Source organism: Gorilla gorilla, chromosome 15 (assembly GCF_029281585.2).
Source record: "Gorilla gorilla gorilla isolate KB3781 chromosome 15, NHGRI_mGorGor1-v2.1_pri, whole genome shotgun sequence".
NCBI classification, from domain to species: domain Eukaryota; kingdom Metazoa; phylum Chordata; class Mammalia; order Primates; family Hominidae; genus Gorilla; species Gorilla gorilla.
Window position 1 is genome coordinate 70,109,584 of NC_073239.2, and position 12,029 is coordinate 70,121,612.

The 12,029-nt window shown below is 42.8% G+C and overlaps 1 long non-coding RNA gene across 4 annotated transcripts in view; it reads left to right on the top strand.

The window, feature by feature from the left end:
- Positions 1–648: 648 nt before the first annotated feature.
- Positions 649–12,029, top strand: part of LOC129526638 (uncharacterized) — a 422,067-nt gene continuing 410,686 nt past the window's right edge. The window contains exons 1-4 of one of the 4 annotated variants that reach the window (XR_010130752.1): positions 649–893; positions 3,909–3,986; positions 6,233–6,375; positions 8,413–8,476. This is a non-coding gene — a long non-coding RNA (uncharacterized lncRNA). The remainder of the gene's footprint in view (positions 894–3,908; positions 3,987–6,232; positions 6,376–8,412; positions 8,477–12,029) is intronic. The other 3 variants (XR_010130751.1, XR_010130750.1, XR_010130749.1) reach the window with 3 other exon arrangements.

Sequence of the window (12,029 nt, forward strand, 5' to 3'; positions counted from 1 at the left end):
CAACAAAAGACTTCCTATTTTTCAAAAGTTTTTTCCCCTTGCTTTCTTTTTATCTATAAGTCTTACAAAGTAGAATTGGTGAGATTCAGCATCTAAAACACCTTACTTATTTGCATTTCTTTCTATTCCTCTGATATGTTAGTTACTCAACCTTGTTCATCTCAGAACTGTTGGCCAATCCAAACAGAGATGAGGAAAAGGGACTCAACCTCTCAGTCCTCAAAGGGCCTGTAATTACCCATGTTCTCTTCTCTGAAGCTGTTCATAAACCCTTTTTGGCTTCTCCACGTTAGTGCAACTTCTTGGAAAGGCCACAGACCTGAATTCTAGATCATGTGCAGTCCTTGTTGCAACTTTGTGCTCTCCCCTACTTAATAGTACTGGCCTTCTTAATACCAGTGGAGCAATCCATGGAGTTTTAAAAACTAAAATTTAACAACTCTTTTTTTTTTTCTTTTTTTGAGACAAAGTCTCGCTCTTGTCCCCCAGACTGGAGTGCAATGGCGTGATCTCAGCCCACTGCAACCTCCGCCTCCCGGGTTCAAGAGATTCTCCTGCCTCAGCCTCCCAAGTAGCTGGGATTACAGGCGCCTGCCACCACACCCGGCTAATTTTTGTATTTTTAGTAGAGACAGGGTTTCACCAGGTTGGCCAGGCTGGTCACGAACTCCTGACCTCAGGTGATCCGCCCACCTCCGCCTCCTAAAGTGCTGGGATTATAGGCGTGAGCCACCGCGCCGGGCCAATTTAACACACTCTTTAATGTGCTTTGTTTGAAATCTTCTTTAGAAGAATCCAGGAACCCATGAGATTCTTTGGTGCCTACAAATTCTGATCTCCTTTAAAGGTCATGAAAACTGTGAGAACCCCATTAGAGCTAAATGAGTTTTAAGGTAAGTGAAACTTCCTTGGAGTTTTCTGATTGATGACCTAGTAGTCTAAGTCGCAGGTGAAAACATAGAATTCTTAGGGAGAAAAAAGATGCAAATAGAATTTTATGCTCAGTAGCATGTTTCAGCTCTTATAAATAATTGTCAGGCAAAATTTTCCTACTTGTAAAATGAGGGACATGAAATGATCCTTCTCTCAAGAGTGATGAGTTATTAGAGTAATTGACAAAAGGTCAACTCCAGTGAAGACATATGTATTGAATGTCTACTATGTATCAGCCAAGTACAGTCATCCCTCAGTAGCTGTGGGTGATTGGTTCTAGGACCCCCTACAGATGCCAAAATTTGTGAATGCTCAAGTCCCTTATATAGAATAGCACAGTATTTGCATATAACCCATGCATATCCTCCTGTATACTTTCAATCATCTCTAGATTACTTATTAATATAATACCTGTATTATAAAACACAATGTAAATGCTATGTAAATACTTGTTATACTGTATTATATAGGGAATAATGACAAAAAAAGGCCCGTACATGTTCAGTACAGATGCAAGCATTGTAGGCCTACCGCATTTTTTATCTGTGGCTGTTTAACTCTATAGATGCAGAATCCATGGATACTGAGTGTTGACTGTACTCTTTCAGGGAAAATAATAGACTGACCCTTATAGGACTTACAATATGGTGGAAAATGTAGAAAATATGCTGTTGTAAAGTGTGAAAGAAGCCCTAAGAAGGGCCTTGAAGGGTGCTATTATGGTATTTAGAGGGATGACCAACCCATCAGTTGGGGGTGAGGATGGGAACATTTAGTTGCAGAAGCCATCCCAGAAAAAGAGATACTGTCTTCATCTGTTTTATTTTGCTATGACTGAATGCCACAGATTGAGTAATTTATAAAGAAAAAAATTAGAATAAAAAAAGAAAATGAAATTTTAAAAATATGAAGAAAAAAGAAAAAGAAAAGAAATTTATTTAGCTCATGGCTCTGGAGGCTGGGAAGTCCAAGAGCATAATACCAGCATTTGGCGAAGGCCTTCTTGCTGGATCATAACATGGCAGAAAACATCACATGATGAAAAGAAAGAGCATGCATGTCAGCTCAGATATTTCTCTTCCTCATTTTATAAAGCCTGAACAGTCCCATCACGAGCCCCCACCCTGATAACCTTATCTAATCTTAATGACCTCCCAAAGCCCTACCTCCAACCAACATGAATTTGGGGAATAAATTTCCAATATATGAAATCTGGGGAGCACATTCAAACCACAGCAGAGGCCTAAGCCGGGACTTGAAAGACGAATAGAAGATAACTGAAAAGGGGAGTGGAGGTGGAATGTAGAAGAATATTCCAGGCAGAAAGAATGATGTACCTACTGATCCAAAGTCATGAAAGAGCTAGACAAACTGGAAAATAGAGAGTAAGCCAGGAATATGAGCAGGTGTAGATTACTAGAAAAGTCAAACAATATAAAACAATAATTATCTAGAGCCAGGCACGTTGGTGCATGCCTCTAGTCCCAGCTACTTGACAGGCTGAGGTGGGAGGATTGCTTGAGCCCAGGAGTTCGAGACCAGCCTGGGCAACTTAGCAAGACCCCATCTAAAAATCATCTAAATATAGCAGATGCCATAACATATTTAAAGGGTGGGCTTAAGTCCCTAGCAATAATCAGAGCTATGGCCTTCCTTAAATCAATTTGACTGGAAGCACTTTGATAGCTCCTTCAGCATCTAGCACAGGGCCTTGCACATAATTGCCACTCAGTCCATATAATTGAATGAGGGCACTTCTAGGTATTTGTTTCATTCCATGACCTGTACTGATATCATTATTCTCATATAGTCCTATCAAGGGCTCATCCTCGGTCATTGTGCTGATTTTGATGGAAGGGACATCGCAAGGCTCAACCTGCTTTAAAACACTTCCTCAGTAGGGCATTTCCTTCCTACATGGTTTGACATACATTCATAACAAAGGTAGGAACACTGTCCTTGTTTGTTTCTTTATTTTTTTATTTATTGAGATGGAGTTTCACTCTTGTTGCCCAGGCTGGAGTGCAATGGCATGATCTTGACTCATTGCAACCTCTGCCTCCTGGGCTCAAGCGATTCTCCTGCCTCAGCCTCCCAAGTAGCTGGGATTACAGGCATGTGCCACCATGCCCAGCTAATTTTGTATTTTTAGTAGAGACAGGGTTTCACCATGTTGGTCATGCTGGTCTTGAACTCCCGACTTCAGGTGATCCACGAGCCTCAACCTCCCAAAGTGCTGGGATTATAGGCATGAGCCACCGCACCCAGCCTGTATGTATATTTTTAAATGCGTGCAGCTGGTATGACCAGGCTTTTCACTAGATATAAATGAGGTCATATTAACTTTCTAATGCTCCAAATATAACTTGAGCCCCCACTTAATTGATTGCTAGTCAAATATTTCCCAAATATTCCTGTCGTCCCCCAAAGGATAGCTTATATCTGCTTACAGTGTGTCCACTACAGTAATCATCCAAGCCAACCATGTTCCTTTCCTGCTAGTCTAGCAACACTGTGTTCACCCATATGCCCTGCCTGTCCTCCAAGTAGCTTGAAGGAATCTCATTGTTGCCTTGGTAATGATGCTATACCCTCCTGATATTGGTGGTGGCCTTGCCAAGAGCATGGTCTTCTGATTCCCTCTGGCTCCACTATCCAGGTGCCAAGCTGAGCAGGGAGGAGTGGACACCCCCAGCTCTGAGCCATGCCTTTCACCTGAAATTTCAAGTGATCCTCCTGCCTCAGTCTCCTGAGTAGCTGGGATTACAGGCATGCACTGCTACACCTGGCTAATTTTTTGTATTTTTAGTAGAGATGAGGTTTCACCACGTGGGCCAGTCTGGTCTTGAACTCCTGACCTCAAGTGATCCACCTGCCTTGACCTCCCAAAGTGCTAGGATTACAGGCATTGAGCCGCTGCACCCGGCCAGAATCTGTAACTCTTAAATGACAACTTCCTCACTTCTATCACCCAGGTTTCAAAAATCTTAGGGCCCAGGCCCAGCTAAAGCACTTTAGGCAGAAAGGAAACTCTGCCATCCAGAGGGGAAAAGGTAAGCTCCTTTGCTATTAACCTAATAAACTCTGAATTATTTAGCAGATTGGTAAAGGCATGAAGGGTCTAAAGTCTGAAGACAGCCAATGTCAGAGTATTAAATACCTGAGACTGGAAAACTCTAGGTAGTTTCATAGGAATCTGGTAGAAAATGGGAAGAACAAAGGATGAGAGGGAAAGCTTCCAAAAACAGATTCTAGACATAAATTATATGCAAGACAAACTCTGACCTATCAATTAAGCTATAAACTTTTTGACTTTCTAACATCACCCGTAAGTTAATATCACAACAAACTCTGAAAGTGTTGTCATAAATATGACTGACACAAGATTACAAACCTCAATAAATAAAGAGGTCCTATTCACAGACTGAAAATCATAATAAGCTTCCATTAGAAAACGGCAGAAATTATGAACGTAAATTAACAAAAGAGGAAATGAAAACTTGAAAATTGTTAAGAGAATAGGATAAAGACTTCATCTGGTACAGTAGCAAAAAATGTAAAGTAAAACAATAATTGCATGCCGCTTGTGCCAAAGTTTGTACCTGATCAGGGAGGACCCCTAATGGCATGCTCATGAGAGTAGAATTTATTCTGTATGAATAAATTTTAATGTATGAAAACATTAAAGGATATTTTATCAGGAGAGTAACATCATATCAGCCACCCCCCACCTTTTTTTTAAGGAAAAGGAAGATTAATTAGTCAATGCGATGTAGGATGAATTAAAGAAGATGAGACTGGCCTGGCACAGTGGCTCATGCCTGTAATCCTAGCACTTTGGGAGGCTGAGGTGGGCAGATCATGGGGTCAGGAGATCGAGACCCTGTTCTGGGTAACACGGTGAAACCCCGTCTCTACTAAAAATACAAAAAATTAGCCGGGCATGGTGGTGGGTGCCTGTAGTCCCAGCTACTCGGGAGGCTGAGGCAAGAGAATTGCTTGAACCTGGGAGGCAGAGGTTGCAGTGAGCTGAGATTGTGCCACTGCACTCCAGCCTGGGTGACAGAGCAAGGCTGCATCTCAAAAAAAAAAAAAAAAAAAAAGATGAGACTGCCTGCCATAATTGTAAATATGAGGGAACATTTCCAGAAATGGTCTGTGTAGACATACTGTTGAAGATCTAGCTTTGGATAAACCCATAAGAAAGGATTGAATTACATGCTAACTTCTTCCATTCACTATACTGTCTCTCACCAGACCTTGCTTCCTGATAAGGGATGCCATTATACCAGAAGACTTTCTATAAAATGATATAACACAACAACATCCAATAACTCATTTTCAAATTAAATAGAGGTGTCCTTTTAAAGAAATTTCTTTCACAAATATTAGCAGGCACCAGCATCAAGAATTAGAGCACTTCTATTTTCAAAAGATGCTTTTTTTTGGTCCATGAAACATGAGGAACAATTTTTTTTCTCACCCTGCCTTATGGTGCTGAGAGGAACAATTTTATCAGCCCCCTTAAAATGGCTATGCCATCCGTTTTTAACAGTCCTGCTTTATTGCAAAGGTAGTCTAATGAAATGAGACTTCCTTAAGTTTGGCTTTTCCCCAAAGACAAAGAATTTTCTGATACTTATTTTTTAGAATATTTTAACTTTATCTTAGAAGATCTCTTTTCCTAAGTGGACATAAATATTGTTTCCTTCTATCAAAGAAATAACCGAACAGCAATTCTGTTTAACTGGCAATAACATTGAGCAAAAACTTATTTTGCCTGCTCAGATTTCTTCTGTTTACTTTCTGTTTTAACTGTGTTCCCCAGAGCTCACTAAGACATGGTGATGCAATGATGGTTTACCCTTTCCCCAACTAAGGCTTGCTGTCACCCCAGCCATCAGTGTACTCAAGTGACAAAAGAATTAATTTTAAAAAATTACTTATTGTTATTGCATGGAGGCCTTTTTCAGAACTCCACCAGGCAGAGCTCTAGGTATGGAGAGACAGAATATTTGGATTATAGTAACTTTCTCTTTCTTATTGTAGGTAGGTGCTTTGGGCCTTGCTGGTCCTAGCTCTCCTTAGCAGTGTCCTTCATAGACAGAAGGAAAAAACGTTAGTCTTCTTGATAGAGATCAGGGAAAGCGGGTGTGTTTCAAGATGTGTAGCTAATAGCAGCATGTGGGAATGAAGGAATGGAATAAGTATGGGACAGGAAATTAGGAAACCTGGATTCCAGACTCAGCTCTGCCACTAATTAGACATGTGACCTCTGGCAACTCTTTTACTCTCACAGGGTCTGATTTTTTCTCATCTGTAATATGAGGAAATTTGTTACCAGTGGCAAATCTGTACAAATCTGCAGCAACCTCAAGTCTTGTCTCCTCAGAAGAAAGAATTGAACTGAGGGGCATAAGGCAGAAGGAGAGACTGAGGCAAGTATTATTTATTTACTTGTTTATTTATTTATTTATTTTTGAGACGGAATCTTGCTCTGTTGCCCAGGCTGGAGTGCAGTGGCCCGATCTTGGCTCACTGCAACCTCCCCCTCCTGGGTTCAAGAGATTCTCCTGCCTCGGCCTCCCAAGTAGCTGGGATTACAGGCACCTGCCACCACGCCAGGGTAATTTTTGTATTTTTAGTACAGACGGGGTTTCACCATGTTGGCCAGGCTGGTCTCGAACTCCTCACCTCAAATGATTCGCCCACCTCGGCCTCCCAAAGTGCTGGGATTACATGCGTCAGCCACCGCGCCCAGCCGAGGCAAGTTTTAGAGCAGGACTGAAAGTTTATTAAAAAGCTTTAGAGCAGGGAAAAAAAGAAGGAAAGTACACTTGGAAGAGGGCCAAGCAGGCGAGTTGAAGGACAAGTGCCCGCTTTGACCTTTTGACTTAGGGTTTTCTATGTAAGTATACTTCCGGGGTCTTGCCTCCCTTCTGCCCCGATTCTTCCCTTGGGGGTGTGCTGTCCGCATGCGCAGTGGCCTGCTAGCCCTTGGAAAGGGAGCATACGCAGTGTTTACTGGAGTTGTACGCATGCTCACTCCAGGAGTTCTTCCCTTACCTGCCGAATGTCCCTAGGAGGTCATATACCAGTTAAACTGCCCCATTTTGCCTCTTAGTGTACATTGTGAGCCCACTCAACCAGTTCCTGAGATACTACTGGGAAGCTGCTGATCACCAGTTTCAGGTTTTTTCCATCTGTTGGGAAACTGCCTATCCCTTGTGCTCGCTGCAACCAATTATTATTTTAGCAAGACAGTTAACCACCTGACCATCACCCGATGATCGCCTGATGTTCATGGTAGGGGGTGGGGAGGGTGCTGCCTCCTGCCCTGCTCATGTCTGCCTGACTACCTACTGTAACAAACTGAGCTAAAAGTCATTTTTAGCTACAGCCTTTTTTTTTTTTTTTTTTTTTGAGACAGAGTTGCGCTCTTGTTGCCCAGGCTGGAGTGCAATGGCAGGATCTTGGCTCACTGCAGCCTCCGCCTACTGGGTTCAAGCAATTCTCCTGCCTCAGCCTCCCAAGTAGCTAGGATTACAGGCGCCTGCCACCATGCCCGGCTAATTTTTGTATTTTTAGTAGAGACAGGGTTTCACCATGTTGGCCAGGCTGGTCTCGGAACTCCTGACCTCAGGCGATTTGCCCGCCTCAGCCTTTCAAAGTGCTGGGATTACAGGCATGAGCCACCGCGCCCAGCCTACAGCCTTTTATAATTGTTTTTCCAAACCCCAAATCAGCATCCATGACTACATAAACTTTTTGGCCGTTTGACCAAATGGGGACATCTGGCATACTGCTATCAACCAATATGTAAGTAATTGAACTTTGATATATCACGTCAACCCAGAGGAAACTACAGCTATTGAAGTAGCAGGAGTGTCCCGGGGGACTGGGAGAGGGTGGATGTGGCCTACAGACCACTTCCATGATCTCATGTATTATCTCTTTTTTATACTTCTGTATTTTCACAATTATCTGATTTTTGTGTTTTATATTATTTTATATTCTTCTTCCAACCCTGACCCCTTTCTTTACTTTACAGTGTTTGAGCTTTAGTGTTCTTGCAAAAGAATTTTCATAAGTTGGGGTCTGAAATAAATGTATTATAATTCTTGCTAACTGAAATACGTTCCCAGCCAACTTCATTCATCAGCTCACACTGGGCAAAGCCTCTGGAGCGTGAGGTGGGAGGTGCTGCTTCTGCAGGAGTTCCTAGCACTGGAATCCTAGGGATAGGACCCTTACACATGTTATCTCAGTACATGGACCCTGTGGTTCACCTGGTGTAAGGCAGAGGCTCTCAGTGTACTTCTATGTCCAGCTTGTGCCTTGTCTTCTTGTTTCTTAAACATGTGTTTCTATTTAGTCACATTGCACCTTGTTCTATTAACCAACATAGTGGGTGTACATTTCAGGCTACACATTCAATTGTATAAGAAACATCCTTTTTTTCTCTATTCTGCCAGGTAGTTGAAAATTAAGCTCCGGGTCTGAGTTCTGGGATGTTCACCAGTGCCAAGGAGTCAGAATGGAGGTGAGGAACTGGGAGCATCTGTTTTATGTTGTCATCATTTATCCATTCTGGCATCTGCCAAAATTGTCAGTGTTCCTGTCCGATCTTTGATGGTGGATCAATGGATCACTGTTTTGTCTTCCTTGTCCCAAGCTCAAGGCTTCTTCAGGCCTGCTAGCCTTCTCTCAGCTACATTTGTAGTATTTTTTGAGTGACATAGTGACCTATAGAAAATGCAAGGCCCTCTGAGCATGGGGAAACATCATGCAGCCATTTACACTCTGTCATATCCAGCTGAGTGGGGAGAACTGAAGGACCTAGCAGGCTCCTTAGGTTCTACCTTGAGACAGTGAAGATGGAATGTCCTAGCTGCTAGGGCTCAGGGAAGGGCGAGTGGAACTAAGAAATACTGGGTAGGGTAGGGGAAGAAGGGATGGGAGGAAGGAGAGGAACTCTAGGTTAATAGCTCAAAATATTATTCGACTACACAAATATTAATGGGTCTATATTTTGGGTTCCTGATTTTGGGTGTAAGACAATAATAAGCCTGTAAACTATTTGACTTACTCGTTCTAAAGATGTAGCTAAGATAGGATATTGTTTGAAAAACTTCAATGCTGTTCATATTAATAGCAGAATTGGAAAGCAGTGATGTTGTCTGGTGCTTCTAGTTTCCTTTTTGTCTCTCTCTCCTTTTTTTTTATTGCTTTCTCTTCCCCAGGCATTATCTTGGTCTCTTTGGACCCAGGGTTAAAAATTGAGATATATTCATTCATACTAAAATGTTCTGCCTTGTAGAAGTGTTTAAATTTTAGCTGGGCGCAGTGGCTCACACCTGTAATCCCAGCACTTTGGGAGGCGGACGCGGGTGGATTACCTGAGGTCAGGAGTTCGAGACCAGACTGGCCCACATGGCGAAACCCTGTCTCTACTAAAAATACAAAATTAGCCAGGCATGGTGGCACGCACCTGTAGTCCCAGCTACTTGGGAGGCTGAGGCAGGAGAATCGCTTGAACCTGAGAGGCAGAGGTTTCAGTGAGCCAAGATCGCGCCATTGCTCTCCAGCCTGGGCGACAGAGTGAGACTCTGTCTCAATAAATAATAAATAATAAATAAATAAATAAATAATAAAAGAAATGCTTAAATTTAAAAAAAGGCAGCCCCCACATTTAAAATAAAGGAATGGATCATTATAGATGGGATTGAAGATAATTGGAGTGTGCCTGAGATTTTTCTGGGAAGAGAAAAAAAAAAGGGAAAAATCCAAAAAAATAAAAGATAATTGGAAAGGAGAGATTTTTATCTATTTCTCACTATTGGAGTAATCACTGCATGGTTCAGAGTAAAGGAAAGGGTGCTCTATCTGATTTCCCTGGAAGCCTGGAACAAATCAGTTAAGGGAGGGACAACTCAGAGAAGGGAGCAGCTGCAATACAGAAGAGCACTGGTATACAAAGGTACCTATCAGGCCATCAGGGGCAGAACTGCAGAACAGCTATCAGAAGGAGCCTGTCAGAGTCAGGTATTAAACAGGGCTGGCACATGGAAGTGTTCAGACAGGTTGAGAAGTAGGAAGACTGAGGGTTTCTCAGGTAAAGTCCAAAAGAGGGAATGGGAAAGGACATTTGCTGTATATATGCTTGGCATGTGCTGTGGGTTTAAAGATACTGAGCCAGAATGGTTAGAGCTCCTGATGATGATGAAGGAAGTGGTCTCTTTAGTGTTGTCGAAAAATTCTTACCATGCAAGTGTGCTGTTTATTGCTTTTTGAAATACAGTCAGAATTGATTTTCAACTGTAGCTGTTTGGTATATACCTTTAGGTATTTATGTCTTAAATTAATACCTTTCAGACATAACTTTTTTTTTTGAGACCGAGTCTGGCTTCTGTCACCCAGGCTGGAGTGCAGTGCAGTGGCACAATCTTGGCTCACTGCAACCTCCGCCTCCCGGGTACAAGTGATTCTCCTGCCTCTGCCTCCCGGGTACAAGTGATTCTCCTGCCTCTGCCTCCTGAGTAGAGTAGCTGGGACTACAGGCATGTACCACCACGCCCGGCTAATTTTTGTATTTTTAGTAGAGACAGGGTTTCACCATGTTGGCCAGGCTGGTCTTGAACTCCTGACCTCAAGTAATCCACCCACCTCGGCCTCCCAAAGTGCTGGGATTACAGGCTTGAGCCATCACACCCGGCCTAACTTCTTTTTAAAAAATTATTTTTTATATATACATATATATATGTATATATATATATATATATATATATATAATAAATGTTGTCATTTATCCATTCTGGCATCTGCCAAAATTGTCAGTGTTCCTGTCCGATCTTCGACGGACACATATATATATGTATTTATTTTTTTTTGTAGAGATGGGGTCTTACCATGTTGCCCAGGCTGGTCTTGCACTCCTGGGCTCAAGCAATCCTCCTGCCTTGGCTTTCTGAGTAGCTGGAATCACAGGTGTGCACCACCATGTTCAGCTAATTTTTGTATTTTTTGTAGAGACGGGGTTTTGCCACATTGCCCCGGCTGGTCTGGAATTCCTGGGCTCGAGTGATCCACCTGCCTTGGCATCACAAAGTGCTGGGATTACAAGCATGAGCCACTGTGCCCAGCCCAGATGTAACTTCTAATCACCTATATTCTCAGTGCAAAAGTTGTAAACAATGTTACCTCTAAGATTTTCCAACATGGTTGAATCCTTTCATTCCACCTTGGCTCAGCAGAATGGGCCAAGCCCAGTTACACAAGGAATTACTTCAAATTTTCTTGGGCTACCATTGTCCTGCCTGACTTGCCCACATCTGGTTTAATGTCTCCTTACTAGATTTGGCTAGTCTCATTGCATCTGTATCTGTTTAACCAGCTGATTGGTCAGGATTCTGGTCCTGACTACCCTCCAACTGATTGACTGGTCAGGATTCTGAGCTTTGGCACCATTCTCCTGCCTTCCTGATTGTAGATTTTCACTCTAGGCCAGATATTGGCTGCATGTCTCAAGCCTTAGGACCTCCCCTTGGTATGTTATTGCCCAGGCATGAGGACCTTGATATAGCTAATTGGGGTGATGGCAGTCAGAAGTGGGAGTACAGGCTGGGTGCAGTGGCACTTTGGGAGGTGGGAGGATTACCTGAGGTCAGGAGTTCGAGACCAGCCTGGCCAACATGGCGAAACCCCGCCTCTATTTAAAATACAAAAATTCACCAGGCGTGATGGTGTGCGCCTGTAGTCCCAACTAGTTGGGAGGCTGAGGCAGAAGAATTGCTTGAACCTAGAAGGCAGAGGTTGCAGTGAGTGTGAGATTGCACCAGTGCACTCCAGCCTGGGCAGCAGTGCAAGACTCTGTCTCAAAATAAATAAATAAAAAAAAAATAAGTGGGAGTAGAACACAAAGAAATATGTTTTAACTATGCTCTAATTTTCCCCACTTGGCGGCTGGGTACAGTGGCTCACACCTGTAATCCGAGCACTTTGGGAGGCAGAGGCGGGAGGATCACCTGAGGTCAGGAGTTCGAGACCAGCCCGGCCAACATGGTGAAATCTTGTCTCTACTAAAAATACAAAAATTA